The sequence below is a fragment of the Schistocerca gregaria genome, chromosome 3, assembly GCF_023897955.1.
Source record: "Schistocerca gregaria isolate iqSchGreg1 chromosome 3, iqSchGreg1.2, whole genome shotgun sequence".
Classification (NCBI taxonomy): domain Eukaryota; kingdom Metazoa; phylum Arthropoda; class Insecta; order Orthoptera; family Acrididae; genus Schistocerca; species Schistocerca gregaria.
The window spans coordinates 930,133,640-930,156,351 of record NC_064922.1 but is presented as its reverse complement, the minus strand read 5'-3'; the positions used below and the strand labels follow the sequence as shown (position 1 = coordinate 930,156,351).

At 45.6% G+C, this 22,712-nt stretch overlaps 1 protein-coding gene and 1 non-coding gene across 2 annotated transcripts in view; both read left to right on the top strand.

Annotated features, from left to right (window-relative positions):
• The window catches only part of LOC126355813 (protein Skeletor, isoforms B/C), a 647,689-nt gene that overhangs the window by 160,459 nt on the left and 464,518 nt on the right, over positions 1–22,712 (top strand). The window lies entirely within an intron of this gene.
• Trnat-ugu (transfer RNA threonine (anticodon UGU)) lies at positions 14,653–14,726 on the top strand. The gene has a single exon. It is a non-coding gene; the product is annotated as a tRNA-Thr (tRNA).

Genomic DNA, 22,712 nt, shown 5'->3' with positions numbered 1-22,712 from the left:
TCGATTCCCGGCTGGGTCCGAGATTTTCTCCAGTCAGGGACTGGGTGTTGTGTTGTCCTCATTATCATTTCATCATCAGTGGAAGGCAACGGGAAACCATCACTGGAATCACTTCCCTAGTCGCTCATGCGGCGGACCCCTCTGATGAGGCTCCCCCCCCCCCATAACAAGACGTGCGGTAAGGCAGAACACAAAGTTTTTTTTTCCAGCATAATCTCCTTTCACTACGATCGTCTTACGCCACCTTACGGCACCACTGTACTGGTCGACGCCGGAGCCAACGTCTAGCAGCATCAATAATTTCCCCATCATCCAGGTGCTGCTTCTTGCGGAGTGCGTCCTTCGTTGGGCGAAACAGATGCAAGTCGGACGGTGTGAGATCAGGGCCGGATGAGGAAGAACAATCTAATGAGGTTTTAAACTCGTCTCGAGTGTGAGGCCTTGCTTTGTCACGAATAAAGAGAAACTGAGCAGCGAGATGCTGAGATGCTTGATTGTGATCCGTCGACCAACTCGAGGGAGACAACCCGCCAGTTCCAACACTGCGAGGGTCACAGATGTTTTCGGTCGGCCGGCACGACTCAAATGGGACAGGTTCTCCGGACGCCATGCCCAACGGCTCACCGTGCTTTTGTTCGCTGCCAAGTCTCCGCAGGCAACCTGGAAACGCCTATGAATATCAGCTCTCAGCTTTGAACGCATCTCCGTTACTGAGGCCATTTTGAACGCTACGTACAATACCGCCACCTATCGGAATTTCATGAAAGCACAGGGACTGAAGCGGGAGTATTCCACGATGTTCCACAATAAATTTCGCATCTTTACAACTGAAATTGGCCGAGAAATAAACGTCGCATCTTTCCAACCGAAATTGGCCGAGAAATGAACATGTGTTGAATTATTTATTGTACATCCCTCGATCCCTCGCATCTTACGTGCGGCGAGTCATCTCGGAGACAACGCATGTTTTCGTGGAGGGACGACGGTCCCACTAACTTCGCAAGAGGCATGCTCCATGGATCCTCGTCCCAGGTCGGAGAAGCGCATCGCTCCTGAAGCAAGAGGCGCAGTCGATAACGTTGACATACGGTCTGGAACCGCGCGACCGCTAATGTCGCAGGTTGGAAACCTGCCTCGGGCATGTATGTGTGTGATGTCGCTAGGTTAGTCAGGTTTCAGTAGTTCTAAGTTCTAGGGGACTGGTGACCACCGCAGTTAAGTCCCATAGTGCTCAGAGCCATTTGAAGCATTTGATAACGATGACGGCAGTGGAAGAAAACTAATGAACTTACTGTCACCTATCGCTGAGTGATATTTTATTATTTTTCTGCTCTTTTCTTGGCTATTTTTGTGGGGAGCACAAGTCTTGCTAGCGTAGGAAGAAGATTTCAGATTATCTTGTTAAGAATAGAATAGGTCCAGGTATTCGTCCCGTGTTCTGGCTTGTTAGTAGGTCAGTCATAGAAGCTGTAGAGAAGGGAAACGAGACGTCAGGGAACTGCAGTTCGCAGAAGCGGTTGCGAAAAGCCCCTGCTCCACGCTTTTGCGGCGAATGCTCTTTTCTCCTTTTGAAGGCAGCTGCCGCTAAGCCATTAAATGTCCTGGAGTACGACTGTTACGTAAGGAATATCCCTGTACGCAGGTATGATACTTCACGTATTGTTGAAGCTTCAGCGTAAGATTACGTTTCGTAATTCGTTTATTTACCACAGCATCTTAAATTCTTACGTTGTGTCAGTTATTATATGAAATACTGAAAATAAAATGAAAGTTCCTGGCAGATTAAAACTGTGTGCCGGACTGAGACTCGAAGTCTGGAACTTACGCCTTTCGCAGGCAAGTGCTCCACCATCTATGCCACCCAAGCACGAGTCACCACCCGTCCTCGCAGCTTCAGATCTGCCAGTGCCTAGTCTCCTACCTTCCAAACCTTACAGAAGCTCTCCTATAGACCTTGCAGAACTAGTACTCCCGGAAGAAAGAGTATTGCGAAATAACAGCCTGAGGAATGTTTACAGAATGAAATTTTCACTCTGCAGCGGAGTGTGCGCTGATATGAAATTTCCTGGCAGATTAAAATTGTGTGCCTGACCGTGACTCGAACTCGGGGCCCTTTGATTTCGCGGATCAGTGCTCTACCACCTGAGCCACCCAAGGATGACTCAGGCCCGCGACAGGCAATACGTCCCGAGCTAGAGTCTCGGTCCGACACACAGTTTTAATGTGCCAGGAAGTTTCATATCAGCGAGCACTCCGCTGCAGAGTGAAAATTTGTTTCTGAAAATAAGAATTTGTTGTCCTTGGACGGCAATAGACAGACAACCTCAAACTGATACCTGTGGTCGTTTTATCCGTTTATTATTGTAAATAAACGAATGGCTACACCGAAGGAAAGAACTTACAAAAGCGAGAATAATGTCTGGTATATTCTTAAACGCACGGGAAAAAATCACTGTACACAACTCTGGGAGTGGTTCGTGCCATTCTTGTTTGGGGTATGACACTCCGAATCGCGTGGCTTATGGAAAAAAGATGCAACTCCCTCAAGGATAAGGTCACTTTCTTGACAAGTGTGGCGACAGGTAGCTCTTCTTTGCAGGAATGCACACCAAATGAAACACACATGTCACGAGAAAGGGTGAACAAAATAGTAGCATCAACACACAGTCTCCTCCCCTCGGCCGGAAATGCACGAGTGTATTTTCGCTTGCAAACGATAATACAGGTGCTGAATGCCATCCTGCAAAGACGGTTCCAAGCATCGTGCTCCTTTCGTTTCAACTCGGCATTGGTTCGTGGAGACCGAGCAAGATTCCGCTTCGTCATGTTCCATAAACTTTCAGTCAGAGAGAGATCTGGTGGTTTTTGTTGGCCAGGGCATTTGATGTACACCACAAAGAGCACGTTGTGACGCAGCACCAGTATGTTGATGTGCATTGTCCTGCTGAAAAAGCACATCAACTTCCTGTCGACGTTGCAGTAGCAGGGGGACAACAGCATGTGACGTATGCTTGCACTAGTTACTTTGCCCTGCTGAAACCCCACATTTGACAGGAAGTCGTAGCTGCTTCCGCCCTCTCCTCCGCCCCCTCCCCCCCCCCCCCCCACATACACACACCATGAATCCTGGGATGAGATGTCGTATCGTGGGCGAATGCGCTGTGGAGTAATTACCTTACCCCATACATGTGTAAGTACATAACTCGCATACACAGAGAACCTACTCTCATCACTGAAGACAACAGAGCACCATTGCACTCTCCAGTTGGCACTTTCACGATGCCACAGTAGCTAATTTTTTCGGGGTCGTGGTATTAGTGGTGGCTTGGCCAGAGGCACACGTCATCTTAACCCAATGGTCCTTGACGACACAGCAGGGGCAAAATGTGCCCGGATTTCGTCCCTGGGCCATGTTTGGTCGGCCATCACTGATCGCGCAGTGTTTAATATTGGAATGCGTCGACACTACGAGGGCGTCCAGGATCTGATCTATAGGCATGGGAGTGTCCCAGAGACCACTGCTGAAAACAGCGATACACCGTGCTTTGTGTGTACAGCAGTCCGTCGAAACGTCCATCTAGCTTCCTACAGGCTGAAACAGTTCAATAGCATGGTTGTACTCTAAAACAAATTTTGCAAACACTGTTCACCTCCAAAATCAGCACAGTTGCTGCCTCCAGAGTCAAAATAGAGGAAGCACAGACACGTCTCCAGAGCGCCATGTGCGAAAAAAAGTGCAAGGTCATCCACGTCGGTACTAAAGGAAATCGGATAAATTTTGGGTATAAATCGCACAAATCTAAGGGTTGTCAATTCGACTAAATACCTAGAAATTACAATTAAAGCACCTTAAATTGGATAGATCACATAGATAATATTGTGCGGAAGGCGAAACAAAGACTGCACTTTGTTGGCAAAACACTTAGAAGATGCGACAAACCCACTAAAGAGACAGCCTACTTTACACTTGTCCGTCCTCTGCTGGAATATTGCTGCGCGAAATGGGATCCTTACCAGGCGGGATTGACGGAGGACATCGAAAAAGTGCAAAGAAGGGCAGCTCGTTTCGTGTTATAGCGCAATAGGGGTGAGAGTGTCACTGATGATACGCGAGTTGGGGTGGCAGTCACTGAAACAAAAGCAGTTTTCTTTGCGGCGAGATCTAGTTACGAAATTTCAATCATCAACTTTCTCTTCCGAATGCGTAAATATTTTGTTGACACCCACCAAGGTAGGGAGAAATGATGATCATAATAAAACAAATCAGAGCTCGAACGGAAAGATTTAGGTGTTACTTTTTCCCAAGCGCCATTCGGGAGTGGAGTGGTAGAGAAGTAATATGAAATGGTTCGATGAACCCTCTGCCAGGAGCTTAAGTGTAAATTGCAGAGTAACCATGTAGACGTAGATGTAGGTGTGGTATCTCTCGTAATACATTGCCGGAGATGCAAGTGCAAGGTCTTTAGAAGTAATTTCTGTGATTCTGCAGAATCTCTCGGTTAGCCAACTGTAGCCTTGTGTGGCTGATCGCAGGGAAATATTATAGGGTGGCGCACGGAAAACCGGCCCCGAGTACAGACTGCTCGCCAATTACGGACGATGTGTTGCACATTACGAGCTGATACAACAAACAGATAAACATGTAATAATTAGGCAGTGAGGTAATAAGAAGCTAATACAAGCACAATTGCAAAACAATCGATGACGATGTGTAGAGAGCTCGAGAAGAGAACATGAAAATCTCATGCAACGCGCATGGGCTATATAGCTTATGTAGTCTTGTAAACCTGTTGGTGGCTGTTTCCCAAATTAATAGACCACAAGTGTCTTGTATAAAATTCTTCTTTCCGACTTCCACTACATAGCTATGATACGTTGTAAACAATAATCGTTTACACCCTATACATACTTCAAGTCGTCTCTGAGTTCGTAGGAGAAGTAGAGACTTAATGGAAGCATAAAATATAATGTGGTTTTCTCATATTTGCGTCACACGCTTAGTAAAAATTAGGATTTTATGTTGCATTATTAAAGTTAATTATTATTATTAATGCTGCATTAAGTTTGCAGTAATAAAGTTTTTGGTTTGCAAGCTCCGTCTGAACAAATGTTTTTTAGATAATAAGTAAATACGATTGTGTGTGAATTTATGTCTTTTCAAACGGAGAGGCACCGCTTTTCCTACTGAGCCAAAATGACCCACAACCCACTTTTTTATTTTCAAAGAAGCCAAACTAGCAGGTAGTACAAATTGGAAATAACCAAACATAAAAATAATTAGAGCCTTCTAAAATGTAGTGTTCTGTATATGAAAGATATACGAAAATCGTTTTATATGAATTTTGTTACACTAAAAATTAAGCAAATTATTGAAAGTTTGCTGCTAAATCAAGTCGATGAAACCAAAAACTATATACGAATAACAACAAAAAAACTTGCCTTGTTATAAGTATGTCTTCTGCTGTTCATCGATATAATGAAGTGAGCTGATATGCCCTTTTGTTACCTGAAAAGAAGTATCTATTACATACAACGTAATTTTCATGTAATTTACGTAACTATAAAATACTGTTTGATTACCGGTCGTGGACGCTGAATAGCCAGAACCGAGTGCAAGAACAGTTTGGAAGGCATGTAAAATGGGCGAGCGCAGTGATCGAAACGAACAACTGGATACTGAACTAAATAGGAGCAGTCGGCAGTGGAACTGAGACAGGTGGTCATGCGAAGAACGACGAGTGCGGCCGAGGGATACCGAGACTGAGACGAGCACGCGACCGAGGCTGGAACGAGAACTGCCCAAGTGACCGCCGCGACCGAAGTGAACTAGAGAACTATGAACCCTTCGTTCCTCGTTCCTGGGAACTGTAAGTAGACCGCCGCGACCGAAGTGAACTATGAACCGACCGTTCCTTGGAATTCGTTCCTCGGTCCTTACGTTCATCTTGGTGAACCGTTCCTTTGCACCCGTTCGTTCGCCAACTACCCACCTCTACTACAAGAAGGGGTTCCTCACGACGCTCGTACTTACACCCTCGATGTTTCTACTGCAAATGGGAGCTCTAAGATGAGCTCCCCAGCTACCGACACGGAGAGCTCGGTGCGGTTTGGAGCTGGTGGAGGCTCAGCTGGTGGCAGGGCCAGCCGCATCCCAGAGGGGCTGCCCCAGCTCGGGACGCCGCGCGCCGTGGCGTGACTAACGCCCGGGCAGACAGCTACCGAGACGCCCCACCGCCGCCGGCCGGCTGGCCCAGTGCATTAGCGCCCGCGTCAGCCCGTTTTGTCGCCGTAATCGCGGGGGAGCGCCGTCTCTTGTTTCACGGCGAGCCGCCTCCCTCCGTGGCCCGAGCCGCGAGGCTGGCCTTGGCCGCTCAATTAGTCGCAGTGGCGGCACCGAGCGGCTGCGGGAATCCCTCACCTCGAGCGCGGGTTTTCGTTACCTTGGAACGTACCACTTCCTAGGCGCCCTCTGTGCTATTGTCAGAGCAGCAAAGCAAACGTTATCCGCACTCTCACGTAGTTTATCCGGCTCCGCATCCCGCTCAGTTCACCTGTTTTGCTAATTTCTGGCATCCCCCTCTCCCAACATCTAACTTAAGGTGGATGCAGTCCGTCCGGTTAGCCGAACAGTCTAACGCATTGCTTTCCGGGCGGGAATGCATGCTGGTCCACGGCATGAACGCGCCAGCGGATTACTCTACCACACAAACATTGGTGTTACACTAGACTGGTGTGAGACGTTCCCGGAGTGAGGGGGGCCGGGAGAAGCTGGGGGGGGGGGGGGGGGGGGGGCATGGATGGGAGGGTTATCCACTGGGGGCCGAACTGCACAGTAACCCTGGGTTCGATGTGAGGCGGCGGTGGGGTGAGTGGACTGCTGTGGCCTGTTGTGGGGTTTTGAACCGCTGAGGGCTACGGTGAGGACGAAGCCTCTCCGTCGTCTCTAGGTCCTCAGTTCCATACAATACGATGAAAAGGTGCATTCAGATGGGTAGTATTTTATAGCAATATATAGCTCCAGTATTGCTGCAATACAAGGGTCAGTAGACTCGTTTTGTGTTTTTCAAATTCCTTTATTATGACCCTGTGCAGTGATTCATTACAATCAGCGACAGTGTGGTTGAAGCATCAAGTTGCCTGCCGCTTGTGTGTGGGTGACGCCCTACAATGCTGACAGAGCGCGTAGTGGCCGAGTGGTGGAGCAACGCCAGTACTTCATCTACATCTACATCTACGTGATTACGCTGCTATTCACAATAAACTTCCTGGCAGGGGGTTCAATGAACCACCTTCATGCAGCCTCTCTACCGTTCCACTCTCGAACGGCACGCGGGAAAAACGAGCACTTAAATTTTTCGGTGAGAGCCCTGATTTGTCTTATTTGGTCGTGCTGATCATTTCTCCCTATGTAGGTGGGTGACAAAACTGGTGATTGAAATTTCATGAGAAGGTCCCATAGCAACGGAAAACGCCTTTGTTATAATTATTAACACTCCCATTCACACATCATGTCTGTGACATTATCTCGCCTATTTCGGTATAATACAAAACGAGCTGCCCTTCTTTGTACTTCTTAGATGTCATCCGTCAGTCCCACCTGATGCGGATCCCACACCGCACAGCAGTACTCCAGAATAGGGCGGACAAGCGTAGTGTAAGCAGTCTCTTTGGTAGACCTGTTGCACCTTCTAAGTGTTCTCCCAATGAATCTCAGTCGTTGGTTTGCTCTATCCACAATAATACGTATGTGACCATTCCAATTTAGGTTATTTGTAATTGTAATCCCTAAGTATTTAGTTGAATTTACAGCCCTTGGATTTGTGTGACTTATCGTGTAGTATCTTTTATCTGAATCATTTTGCTATTCGTTTTGCTTTTGATGACATTGCAATACGGTAAATGACAGTATCATCTGCAGACAATCTGATACGGCTACTCAGATTGTCTCATATGTCGTTAATATAGATCTGGAACGATCTAAGACCTATAACACTTCCTTAGGGAACGCCGGATATTACTTCTGTTTTACTCGATGACTTTCCGCCTATTACTATGAACTGTGACCTTTTTGACAGAAAATCACAAATCCAGTCACACAACTGAGGCGATACTCCGTAGGCATACAGTATGATTAGAAGACGCTTGTGAAGAACGGTGTCGAAAGCCTTCTGGAAATCTAAAAATATGGAATATGTTTGACATCCCCTGTCGATAGCACTTATTACTTCATGAGTATGAAGAGCTAGTTGTGTTCCACGAGAATGATATTTTCTGAATCCGTCCTGACTATACGTCAATAAATCATAATGTTCGAATACAGTATATGTTCTAAAACCCTACTGCAAATCGATGTTAGTGATATAGGTCTGTAATTCAGCGGATTACTCCTACTTCACTTTTTGGGTATTGGTGTGACTTGAGAAATTTTCCAGTCTTTAGGTACGGATCTTTCTGTGATCGAGTGGTTGTATATAATTGCTGAATATGGAGCTATTTTATCCACATACTCTGAGAGGAACCTGGCTGGCATCTTCGCAGTTGTTCCTGATTGAAATTCAGGAAAATTTATTTCGTCTTCTTTGGTGAAGGAGTTTCGGAAAACCGTGTTTAATAACTCTGCTTTAGTGGCACTGTCATCAGTGACTTCACAGTTGTTATCGCGCAGTGAAGGTATTGATTGTGTCTTGCCACTGCTCTGCTTTATGTATAACAAGAATCTCTTTGAGTTTTCTGCCAGATTTCGAGACAGAATTTGGTTGTGGAAATTATTAAAAGCATCTCGCATTGAAATACGCGCCGCTTTTCGAACTTCTGTAAAACGTTGCCAATCTTGGGGATTTTGCGTTCTTTTAAATTTGGCATGCTTTTTTCGTTGCTTCTGCAACAACGATCTGACAAGTCTGGTGTACCATGGAGGATCAGTACCATCACTTATTAATTTATGTGGTATATATCTCTCAATTTCAGTTGATACTATCTCTCTGAAAACATTCCACAACTTTTCTACACTTACATGATCAGATCGGAAGTAGTGAAGACTGTCTCTTAAAAAGTCATTAAGAGGATTTTTATCAGCTTTCTTAAATAGATGTACTTTGCGTTTCTTTTTGATGGTTGTAGGTGTTACGGTATTCAGCCTAGCAGCAACTGCCTTGTGGTCGCTAATCCTTGTATTCGTCACAACACTCACTAATTGTCCAGGATTATTTGTTGCTAAAAAGTCAAGTATGCTTTCGCAACCTTTACGCTTCGAGTGGGCTCATGAACTAATTGTTCAAGATTATTTTGTGAGAATGCATTCAGTACAATTTCGGATGACGTTTTATGCCTGCGGCCGGCTTTAAACGTATAATTTTTCCAGCATATCGAGGGTACATTGAAGTCAACATCGACTATAATTGTATGAGCGGGGTACTGTGTCGGCGACGTCCTCTGGACTCGCCAACTAAGGCAGTGGCGGCCGAGGCACGGTTGTCTCTCCAGCGCTGCAACAACCATGATCCAGTGTAGAAGCACTATGGCCGGCGCACTGTACCCCAGGGCTCACCTTGCCAAACGTCGGCTATGTGTCTTGTGTCACAGGGCAGACTGCCCAGATGTGAGGTACAACTGCAAATTCCATACAGCAATCCAGGCGGCACCCCAAGCGTCACAGCTCAGTTGTGGTAGTGTTGCAATACTGGAACAAGATTATTTCAGTACAAAACCGGCTAGGTATTTACACTAAGGAGACAAAAGTCACGGGAAGTTCCCTGCAGAAATACTGTGCCACTCTGGCTATATAGCCGTCCATAATTGAGAAAGTGTTGCTGGTGCAGGATTTTGGGATGAATTGACATCTCTGTTATTTCCCTTAAATGTTCGATGGGATCCATGTCGGACGATCTGAGTGGCCAAATAATTCGCTCGAATTGTCCACAAGTTTCCTCATACCAAGCGCGAACAATTTAGGCCTGGTCACATGGCGCATTGTTGTCCACAACAATTTCATCGTAGTTTGGCAACATGGAGTCCATGAACGGTTGAAAATGAAGTAGCCGAACCTAACCATTTCCAGTCAATGATCAGTTCAGTTGGACAAAGGGCCCAGCCCACACCGTTATGGCGCCACAGCAGGTTCCACGTGGCCCTGTTGACAGCTCGAGTCCATGGCTTCGTGGAGTGTGCACCACACTCCAACCCTAACATCAGCTCCTACCAATTGACTCATCTGACAGGCACGATTTCGCAGTTGTCTAGGGTCCAAATAATATGGCCACGAGGCCAGGATGGGCGCTGCAGCCACTGTCGTGCTGTTAGCAACAACACTCGCGTCGGTCGTCCGCTGCCGTAGCCGATTACGGCCAATTTTCGTCGTACTGTCCTAACGGAAAACTTCGTCGTACGTCTCACATTGATTTCTGCACTTATTTTACACAATGTTGCTCGTGGTGTGCCAATTTTAATGGCCAGTAGCGTACACAAAGATGACGTGATACAGGCGCGAAATTTAAGCGACAGGAACAAGATGCTGTGATAAGCAAATGATTAGCTTTTCAGAGCATTCACACAAGGTTTGCGCCGGTAGCGACACCTACAAAGTGCTGACATGAGGAAAGTTTCCAACTGATTTTTCGGACACACACAGCAGTTGACCGGCGTTGCCTGGTGAAACGTTGTTGTGATGCCTCGTGTAAACAGGAGAAATGCGTACCATCACATTTCCGACCTTTATCAAAGGTCGGATTGTAGCCTATCGCGATTGCGATTTGTCGTATCGTGTCATTGCTGCTCGCGTTGGTCGAGACTCAATGACTGTTAGCAGAATATGGAATCGGTGGGTTCAGGAGGGTAATAAGGAACGCCGTGCTGGATCCCAACGGAACCGTATCACTAGCAGTCGAGATGACAGGCATGGTATCCCCATGTCTGTTACGGATCGTGCAGCCACGTCTCGATCCCTGAGACAACAGATGGGGATGTCTGCTAGACAACAACCATCTGCACGAACACTTCACGACGTTTGCAGCAGCATGAACTATCAGCTCGGAGACCACGGCTGCGGTTACCCTTGACTCTGCATCACAGACAGGAGCGCCTGCGATGGTGTACTCAACGACGAACCTGGGTGCACGAATGTCAAAACGTCATTTTTTTCGTATGAACTCAGGTTCTGTTTGCAGCATCATGATGGTCGCATCCGTTTTTGGTGACATCGCGGTGAATGCACATTAGAAGCGTGTATTCGTCATCGAACATACTGGCGTATCACCCGGCGTGATGGTATGGGGTGCCATTGGTTACACGTCTCGGTCACCTCTTGTTCGCATTGGCGGCACTTTAAACAGTGGACATTACATTTCAGATGTGTTACGACCCGTGGCTCTATCCTTCATTCGATCCCTGCGAAACACTACATTTCAGCAGAATAATGCACGACCGCATGTTGCAGATTCTGTACGGGTCTTTCTGGATACAGAAAATGTTCGACTGCTGCCCTGGCCAGCACATTCACTAGATCTCTCACCAATGGAAAACGTCTGGACAATGGTGGCCGAGGAACTGGCTCGTCACAATACGCCAGTCACTACTCGTGATGAACTGTGGTATCGTGTTGGAGCTACATGGGCAGCTGTACCTGTACACGCCATCCAAGCTCTGTTTGACTTAATGCCCAGGCGTATCAAGGCCGTTATTACAGACAGAGGTGGTTGTTCTGGGTACTGATTTCTCAGGATCTATGCACCCAAATTGCGTGAAAATGTAATCACATGTCAGTTCTGGTATATTATATTTGTCTAATGAATACCCGTTTATCATCTGCATTTCTTCTTGCAATTTTAATGGCCAGTAGTGTATTAACTCTGACAGCTCTAAGCAAACGGCGCAGCCCTCGGTCGTTAAGTGAAGGACGTCGGCCACTGTGTTGTTTGTGATAAGAGGTAATGCCTAAGTTTGGTATTCTGAGCACGCTTCTGACACTACGTATCTCGGAGTATTTAATTACTGAACGATTTCCGAAAATGAATGTCCCCGGCGTCTAGCTCCAACTACCATTTCGCTTTCAGAGTCTCTTATTTCACGTCGAGTGGCCATAATCGTATCGGAAATGTTCTCACACGAATCACCTTAGTGGAAATGACAGCTCCAGCAATGACTGCCCTTTTATACCTGTATACGCGATGCTACCATCATCGGTGTATGTGCATATCGATAACGCACGACTTTTGTCACTTCAGTGGATACGCTCACGGGCTGCACTTGCTTTGCTATGCCTTGCAGCACTTATACGAAACTCTTCTGTGGTTACTGGTGTGTCCAGTATTTCCACACCTCGCTTGGCTGGCTTCTCTGGCTTGCCTCCCAAAGTGCGATGACTGTGTTGTGTTTTGTGAGGAGCCTGCGACTGGTTCTGCTGTAATTTACTTCGAGCGTTTCTGACAGAATATGTTAGTTGTGCTTCATTGCTGATGAGTCACGTAGTTGCACGTAGTTCCTGATATATTGCCACAACCCATGCTGGAGAATATTTCGTATTGTAGGAGAGTATAAATCGCTGCACATGTCTGTACCACAGATGCATCCACCTCTCTCTCACCTTTGTTTCCTGCTTCCCTCGCAGGTAGCGCTGCAGTCATGTGTCTGAGCGAAAACAATATTGTTTCACCTTTGTTCCAAAGTCTGTGCATAAACAAATAGTCACATGTTCTGTAATTACTTGTACGGATATGGTGTCTGTTCTTTTGGACATGTCCGAAAGAACAGACATCATTGATAAACTGCAGCCGTCTAGAATGAAATTAGAATTACACTCCTGGAAATGGAAAAAAGAACACATTGACACCGGTGTGTCAGACCCACCATACTTGCTCCGGACATTGCGAGAGGGCTGTGCAAGCAATGATCACACGCACGGCACAGCGGACACACCAGGAACCGCGGTGTTGGCAGTCGAATGGCGCTAGCTGCACAGCATTTGTGCACCGCCGCCGTCAGTGTCAGCCAGTTTGCCGTGGCATACGGAGCTCCATCGCAGTCTTTAACACTGGTAGCATGCCGCGACAGCGTGGACGTGAACCGTATGTGCAGTTGACGGACTTTGAGCGAGGGCGTATAGTGGGCATGCGGGAGGCCGGGTTGACGTACCGCCGAATTGCTCAACACGTGGGGCGTGAGGTCTCCACAGTACATCGATGTTGTCGCCAGTGGTCGGCGGAAGGTGCACGTGCCCGTCGACCTGGGACCGGACCGCAGCGACGCACGGATGCACGCCAGGACCGTAGGATCCTACGCAGTGCCGTAGGGGACCGCACCGCCACTTCCCAGCAAATTAGGGACATTGTTGCTCCTGGGGTATCGGCGAGGACCATTCGCAACCGTCTCCATGAAGCTGGGCTACGGTCCCGCACACCGTTAGGCCGTCTTCCGCTCACGCCCCAACATCGTGCAGCCCGCCTCCAGTGGTGTCGCGACAGGCGTGAATGGAGGGACGAATGGAGACGTGTCGTCTTCAGCGATGAGAGTCGCTTCTGCCTTGGTGCCAATGATGGTCGTATGCGTGTTTGGCGCCGTGCAGGTGAGCGCCACAATCAGGACTGCATACGACCGAGGCACACAGGGCCAACACCCGGCATCATGGTGTGGGGAGCGATCTCCTACACTGGCCGTACACCTCTGGTGATCGTCGAGGGGACACTGAATAGTGCACGGTACATCCAAACCGTCATCGAACCCATCGTTGTACCATTCCTAGACCGGCAAGGGAACTTGCTGTTCCAACAGGACAATGCACGTCCGCATGTATCCGGTGCCACTCAACGTGCTCTAGAAGGTGTAAGTCAACTACCCTGGCCAGCAAGATCTCCCGATCTGTCCCCCATTGAGCATGTTTGGGACTGGATGAAGCATCGTCTCACGCAGTCTGCACATCCAGCACGAACGCTGGTCCAACTGACGCGCCAGGTGGAAATGGCATGGCAAGCCGTTCCACAGGACTACATCCAGCATCTCTACGATCGTCTCCATGGGAGAATAGCAGCCTGCATTGCTGCGAAAGGTGGATATACACTGTACTAGTGCCGACATTGTGCATGCTCTGTTGCCTGTGTCTATGTGCCTGTGGTTCTGTCAGTGTGATCATGTGATGTATCTGACCCCAGGAATGTGTCAATAAAGTTTCCCCTTCCTGGGACAATGAATTCACGGTGTTCTTGTTTCAATTTCCAGGAGTGTATATTAATACCTTCAGCTGCTGACGGGCGTTGATATACATCAACAGGACAGGTGAAAATGTGTGCCTCGCCCGGGACTCGAACCCGGGATCTCCTGCTTACATGGCAGATCTGGACCGAGGGCACAGAGTATAGTGTGACTGCAGGGACTATCTCACGCACGCCGCCCGCCAGACCTGACGATGTATGTCAATACACTGCATTCATAGTGTCCCATCCCAATACACTCATTACTGGTGGAAGACATTCTTACCAAGTCCCGTAAGAGTTCAGGGAATATGTGTCCTTCCTCACAGAAGAAGGAGGTCATGGCCGGTTCCACGATTAATGAGTGTGTTGGGGTGGGGCACTACGAATGTAGTGTGTGAACATACAAGGTGAGAATGTGGGTCTCGCGGGAGGGGTGCCCGAGATACTCCCTGCAGTCACAGTATCCTCTGTGCCCTCGGTGGCTCAGATGGATAGAGCGTCTCCCATGTAAGCAGGAGATCCCGGGTTCGAGTCCCGGTCGGGGGACATAGTTTCACCTGTGCCCGTTGATATATATCAACGCTCGTCAGCAGCTGAAGGATCGAGTCCTCTCTCCTTAGTGTTAAGTTAGCTTCAGTAGTGTTTAAGTCTAGGGACCGATGACCTTAGCAGTTTGGTCCCTTAGGAATTCACACACATTTGAACATTTTGTAGTTGTTTCTCGACGTATGTCTGCCATGAAGAAGTGGGCAAACTAGATAACTATGAATTTTATAAATGCGATTCATCTGTATCCGGTACTATCGGAAGTAGAAAATAATGTATACAATGACTGCAGTCTGAAAAAACAAGCGGTTGACAAGCTGTTGCCAATAAGCTCGGAATCACGCTTGATGAGGCATACAAAATACTCTGAAGTCTCCAATCCTATGCCAGTTGCTTAGGAAGGGTGAGAATACAGGTGGCTCTTCATCCACGTGGTTTGCATTTGACGCCACAAGTTTCGTACAATCTTGAGACATACCTGAAGCAGGAATCGATAGTGCAAACAGTGGAGTGTGATACCGGCCAAAATTTAAATTAAAATTGTATTATACTTGTTGTAACTGGGATTTACAGTCATACAAAACTTTTTGAAGGACATTATCTTTACGCCAGTGACTGTTATAGGTTTTTTGTTACACCACTGCAATTTTGGCCTTAGGCCATTATTAAGTGCTGATATTATGGCTTTAAGCTTACAATATGTTGACATGGCTTAAAGCCGTCCTAACAGGCTTTGGAAGGCCCAACGGCACCGGCCGACGGCCATGTCATCCTCACCGACAGGCGTCGCTGGAGGCTGGTGGAGGGGCTGTGGTCTGCACACCGCCCACCCGGCCGCTGTCAACTTTCGTGGCCAGAGCTGCTATTTCTCTGTCAAGTAGCTTCTCAGTTGGTCTGACAAGGGCTAAATGCAGCGCGCTTGGCAACAGGGCTCGGGAGACCCGGACGGTCACCCATCCAAGTGCTAGACGAGCTCGATAGCGCTTAACTTCGGTGATCTGTCGGGAACCGGTGTTACCACTGCCGCAAGGCCGTAGGCATTTAGATATTTATCAGATGTTTCAAAATCGTACTTCAACCACTAGAAGAACTTTGGAGGAAGTGGGGTTGTATCGAAATGTAAACGACACGAAGTTGACTTCACAGTCAGTTGTTTGCCACCAGTTTGAATTCCACTATTCTGATTATGGCACGGAAACTATGATGTAAATTTTGTTATCATATCTTGATTTTGCATTGTTTCTAACTTATATCTCGTTTTTCTGTTTCAGGTAAGTGTCGCAGGGCGACGTTCATTTGTCAGCTGAGTTTTGAGTAAGTCACCAGAGGATTCAAGGAGCCTTAGATCAAGGTAATGTCACGTGACAAGTACATCGAAGGTGCCTTAGAAACAAAATAAGTAAACATACAGATTTCGCAGGTGAAATACTTTTACAGCATTGCTCTTTAGCCAGCAAGACGAGTGTTTATTTTTTTAAAAGAGTAATAACGCCTACATTTGTTACGCAGTGTAATTCACAAAACAGGAAAAGCAAAGTAGAACGCACGAATTACATGTCCTCTCTGAACAGACGGGCGAAGGGAGGAACATGGGAAGAGTGACCAGTGTGCAAGTTCGGAAAGAGATCAGTCCAGCTGTATTTTGCAAATGAGCTGTGCATAAATCTCTTGCGTAACTTCTGTTATTGTAAACCACGTATCGAGTAGGAACGTTCTAATATTACCGGCATGAGTAAGTGTCGATACCATTATTTCGATACTTGGAGTAAAGCCATTGATGAGTGTTCGAGACTTTCAGAGTATGTGAGCACTGGTACTGAAAGTGTCGAATGATGTTGATATGAATGTAATGAATGTTTAAGAGAGCAAGGGAACTGTCTATGTAATATACAGGAAACACATGTGTAACCGCCGGCCGCGGTGGCCTTTCGGTTCTAGGCGCTGCAGTCCGGAACCGTGGAACCGCTACGGTCGCAGGTTCGAATCCTGCCCCGGGCATGGATGTGTGTGATGTCCTTAGGTTAGTTAGGTTTAAGTAGTTCTAAGTTCTAGGGGACTGGTGACCTAAGATGTTAAGTCCCATAGTGCTTAGAGCCATTTGAACAATTTGAACCAGGTGTAACCTAAAACAGCCACTCTCCTGAGTAGGCCCTTAGCGCTAATTACGCACCTTCGTGGCGCTCTTAAATTTTTAGATATGATGATGGCTGCAAAGGCGAAGACGATAATAAATTTTAATGAAATAGTGTATGAGAAAGATAATGACTTTTATAATCTGACACCATGAACTATCTGCAATAAACATTTAAGAACGATGGAACTTAGAGTAGTAATGTTGAATATGTATCCACTGCCTTGGAAAAGCGATACATATATTGAAATTATACTGGAGTTGGTTCATGAAAACTTGACATTTTGTCTTGTGTGCCGAATGAGTGCCTTTATCTTTCTAAAACGTATGATGGGTGATTTCTTTCACTGAAAGAAAAGCCAGCAATGATGAACAAAAATAATGATATGTGTGAATAGCACAGAGTTTATTTCAAGGCGCGCATTATGATTAGGATTGAATTATAGGGAGTCAAATCAAAAATGACACGGAAAACATTTCTTGTACCTTACGACAGATGACTCACTTTACATCACCTGCCCTGCGTTGGACGGGTTGCCTGTCTCTAGGTGCATTTTTAATTTGTCCACCCTGTATTATGTTTTCCTGAAGGCTGTATTAGATTTTATGCTCAACGCAGTACATGTAAATATAGCATAACTACTGCATATTATCATGTATTCTAAATAACAATTTTTGTTCAAGAAAAGCTTAAAAATACATAATGAATCAATACCTAGCGACGCTGTCGCTATCAATATTTTTGTTCCTATATCAATACAATATTAGCTGTCGGTATCTCCGCCAAAAATTTTTTCGAGTCCTTACAGCAGAGGGAACACACGGCGATTCCATTAACTATATTGATAAAAACTGTCATTTTATAGCCAAGATTGTACGACATGTATCTGCTGTTGTTACCATTGTTCTGCAGTCTGCAGGCGATAAACATTTTCTCAGCAAGTAGACATGCTGTAGCTACAATGTCCCCAATGAAGAAAAGAGCCAGAGTTACTTTTTCAGATAGATTAAATACTCGTTGCAGCATCAACTTTTACCAAAAAAAAGATAATGTAGATAATTATAGGTAATTTCATAACTGGCTGTGTTCCTTGTCAGGCCAAATTAGCACTAAATTTCCATGAATAAAAACTCATTTGACAATTTTAGCTTCCAACTTCAATTTTGAGAAAATGTTTTACCTTACGAACCACGTTACACTCTTCCTTAGTTGAGATAAAACAGCGAAACTAAGAGAACACCTCAGGAATAGTTAAGTTGAGTATTTAGCTGGCAGGAACCAGAAAGATGTAATCAAGTATCGACAAACAGGCAACAAAGTAGGTTCTGTGGTGTTATAGAGTTCAGCTTTTTCGGTTCTAGGCGCTCAGTCCGGAACCGCGCGACTGCTACGGTCGCAGGCTCGAATCCTGCCTCGGGCATGGATGTGTGTGATGTCCTTAGGTTAGTTAGGTTTAAGTAGTTCTACGTTCTAGGGGACTGATGACCACAGATGTTAAGTCCCATAGTACTCAGAGCCAGTTCAGCTTTTCTTATGGTTCTGTTCTTTATCCATTGGCTTTGCTATCGTACAAGATGATTCAGCCAAGCTCAGGTGTTTCCTGAAGCATCTGAGATATCATACTTCTGTATACACTGAGAGGCACCGACATGCCTTGCTCATACTGTGGCATCAAGCAGTCAGGCCTGCAAGACGAGTGGTCTGCCAAGCGAGTGGATTTATTCTTATTTATCGCAAATCATCAGTGACTGATTATGAGCTCTGGTACTCACAATTAAGCTACAAATTATTCTCATGTTTGAACATTACGCAATGGAAACGGATAACGCACATCTGACTATTAGTAATTTACACAACTCTGACTGTTCACTACGCACTGGCAATACCACATTTTCTTTCTTACTCAACGGCTTTGATCAACACGTGGCCATCGCACTGAATATGAATGACGCGCACATTATAAATTCTGGATATCATGACAACACACTATTCGAAGGAAAAGGCCATCAATCTGTTTCTTTTCACTATCTTTTTTATTCCGATAAATTCTATAACCTAAACACACCATTACAACAATTACACATGAGAAACTCCGCCCAGTGGGCATGGCGTTGCATTGGCGATTCTCTATCTTATGGTCTCGTAATTATCTAACACTACTTTGCACTTTCTGAATAAGATGGTGGATCTTTTGCTATATCTCACACTTTGACTCTCACACCCATAATCACAAAAGGAACATGCATAACCCACTGCCTCTGAACCTATCTTGCTACTCTCCCATGCAAACCACACATACTTAAATTACATGAAATACACCACACTTGCAACATGGAATACAAGGAATAGTCACGTTATAATCACATCACTTTCAGCTTTCCCACTTCAATTAGTATTCATCCCAGTTTCACACGACACTGCCCCACTTCGTAACTTTTCTTTCCTACTATGAACTCTGGAGGATATATGCACGTCTTCCTGTGCAATGCAAGCCAAGTGCCGTTACTGGATAGACGCTTGACTCACCTTGCTTCACTCTCAGAGTATTATAGTTTGAATCAAGCGTCACACGGAAACATAACACGCAAAGTAATATTAAGAACATATTCGTCACACACGCGAGTCCTCAACTGATACCATGGACGAGTACTTCTCTTTATCCTTTGTCTCATACACAGTTTGAGACTCACACAGTACTCACCACGTGGAAGTACTCGTCTCTAATTTCAAGTCCTGCACACTCCATTTCTTAAATATTTCCAACTTATAGTACACACGCCAGTAATTCAGCTTAACTTAAGCACTCGGAAGTATTTCAACTTATTGGTACACGTGGTTTCATTGTAACCATTTGTCACTTCCGAAGATTACTACGATCCCCTTAATATTTCTTGCCTGACATTTAATTCTCTCCACAAAAGTTCCTCCAAACTACTCTTAAGTATTCCACATGCATACCATTCTCTCCACTCTTTTGTCTTTACGGAGCACATCTAAGACAGGTCTTACCAACACAAGATCCAGCGCCCCAGTGCTGAAACATGGCCGTTCTTCAGGTCATCTCGCACCTCCGTCAAGGTTGGGGAGCACCTTGCTACCGTATTGGTCACACACATTTCAGGCGCTCAAAGCTCAGGTAAATTTCATCTCTTTTGTTCCACCAAAGGTGACCAAAGGACCGTCTCAAAGATGTTCATATATTGCCCATTCACTATCTGTGGTTAGCAGACGACCATACATTCATTCATTTCGCAGATCTCACCAAATTGGATATAGGGATTTATTTTGTGGGAGTGCACATATGATCAATTAAGTAAATAAATTGTCCTTCTTTCCTACACTGGTATTAAGTGTATTAAGTGAAATTGAGATATTATTACAAAAAGTATGTTGTTCTGACAAGAATAATGAAGAATGTTGTACCTATTTTCAATGTCGGTCGGTACTGTACCCTTTCAACACAAAAATGAACTATAAGAGAGTCTTCAGTATCCGTCGTATAGCATCTTCTCCCAGCTATGTTAACTACAGAGATATCGATATGAATATCGCTTTTTCAAATGAAACTGCAGTAGTTTCTACTCTTAGCGACGTGTATCTATTTGAGATCAACCGCCTTTATGTTTCCGAACTCTGATAAGTAGTTTCAGAGAATGACAGTACCCAGAACTTAACTTATCTATTCTGAACATAGCTTTCTTACAAGAAAATTCGTGATTTCCCCAAATAATAGAAATGTACGATACGTCGAAAAACCAGAATGAGTGTTGCTCCACCGCGGTACCCGGTGTATTTCACAAACACTTTAACCAGCTGGCATGTAGAAGACATATGGGATTACGATTGAGTATAAGGGCAGTAGGCCCTTTCTTCAAAGTATTCTATTTATCTACGAAGCAATCTATAAAATCGCGGAAAGCTCTATGTAGGAAACATACATACCTCAGCTGCTGAGAATCCATACTGGCTGAAGCAGGTAGTTTATCGGAGTCAGTGGTGCTTGAAAATTTAATGTACCATGATCAGAAATTACGTAGGGTAAATTAGTCCTCACTTCCTAGAAGAAAACTCAGTCTAACAGCTATGCAGAATTTACTATCCAACTGCTACCCTCTCGCCTAGACAAAGTACTACTTGAAGGACGTAGATAGTATAATGTGGCACTAGGACATAGAATGACCAGCTCACTAACTGCTTGCGGAAAGTGAAGCACACACTCACCTCTTTCCTGGTGGCTGCACAGGTTCAGTTCGCCTAAACGTTCGCCTGTTTTGCTGGATTTTTTTTCTGGCTTCCAAAAAGCCGAGGAACCAGAGGAGGAATACTGGCGACGGTTATAGAAAAGCAGATGAAGAGAATAAGAACAATATATAAGGCTTTTGTAGATGTGTAGAAAACGAGTGGTAGTAAAAAACGGGGAGAAATGTTTGAGGAAAGTAGGAATGGAGTGCAGAGAGCAACAGATGATATGAAACTTTTACAAAAACGTGTCGGCTTTTATTTAAGAGCAGTCACCACAGGAACAAGAACAGATTCTGAAAATAATACGGCAAGGATGTCACGATCACCAGCTACATTTGCCGGCCTCTGTGGCCGAGCGTTTCTAGGCGCTTCAGTCCGGAACCGCGCCGCTGCTACGGTCGCAGGTTCTAATCCTGCCTCGGGCATGGATGAGTGTGCTGTCCTTAGGTTAGTTAGATTTAAGTAGTTCTAAGTCTAGGGGACTGATGACATCAGATGTTAAGTCCCATAGTGCTCATAGCCATTTGAACCAGCTACTTTTAACCTGTACATAGGTGAAGCGCTTGAAAGAGTCAGGAGATTAACGATTTGTACAGTAATAAATGACAAGTGAATAAATATGTTGAGGTATGCTGATGAGACAGCTGTTTTAGCTGATAGAGAAAAGGAACTTAACGTCTTGTTAAATTACGTGAATTAACTTAGAGGAAAAGAATGTCAATTGAAAAGAAACAGTTATAAAGAGAAGGTGATGGTTTGGGGCAAAAGAGGGCTTGCACGAATGCGATGTCTAAGGTTCAAATGGCTCTGAGCACTATGGGACTCAACTGCTGTGGTCATCAGTCCCCTAGAACTTAGAACTACTTAAACCTAACTAACCTAAGGACATCACACACAGCCATGCCCGAGGCAGGATTCGAACCTGCGACCGTAGCAGTCTCACGGTTCCAAACTGCGCGCCTAGAACCGCGAGACCACCGCGGCCGGCGACGTCTAAGGGATATAAGATAGAGATACCTGTAGAACTCTCGTCTCACATCGCGAGGTGGCTGACGCAGCGTAGATTTCTAAACCATTTTTCTGAGCCCCCCCCCTCCCCCCCCCCCCCCCCCCGCCTCCATTCATACAGTTTAATTGCAAGGAGGCCTCAGATGTCTTACGAACGACTCTGCTAACTTTGAGGAAGTACTAAATGCGTAACACGCTACAGTACTCCGTTTACTATCAAGACATCCCGCGTGAAATGATAAAGTTGGAGACCGTCAAACTCTCATTTTTACTCCAGTTTCCTTTGGAAACAGGTTCTAGATAATTAGTTAGTTTCTTAGTTAGTTGGTTCGTTTGTTTCATGTTCTATGGACTATTTCGCACGGTTAATCGTAATGATTTGGAACAAGTCATTTCAAAATCACGTCGCAAACTAATTTGTAAATGTGGTTAGATGCTGAACTTTTAGAAGGTTTTTTAAAAATATATACAGATGCGCGTTAGTAATTCCTACCCATCACATCTTACGTATTGCAGTAATAGAGATTCTTATACAGTATAGAAGGTTCAAAATGGTTCAAATGGCTCTGAGCACTATGGGACGTAACATCTATGGTCATCAGTC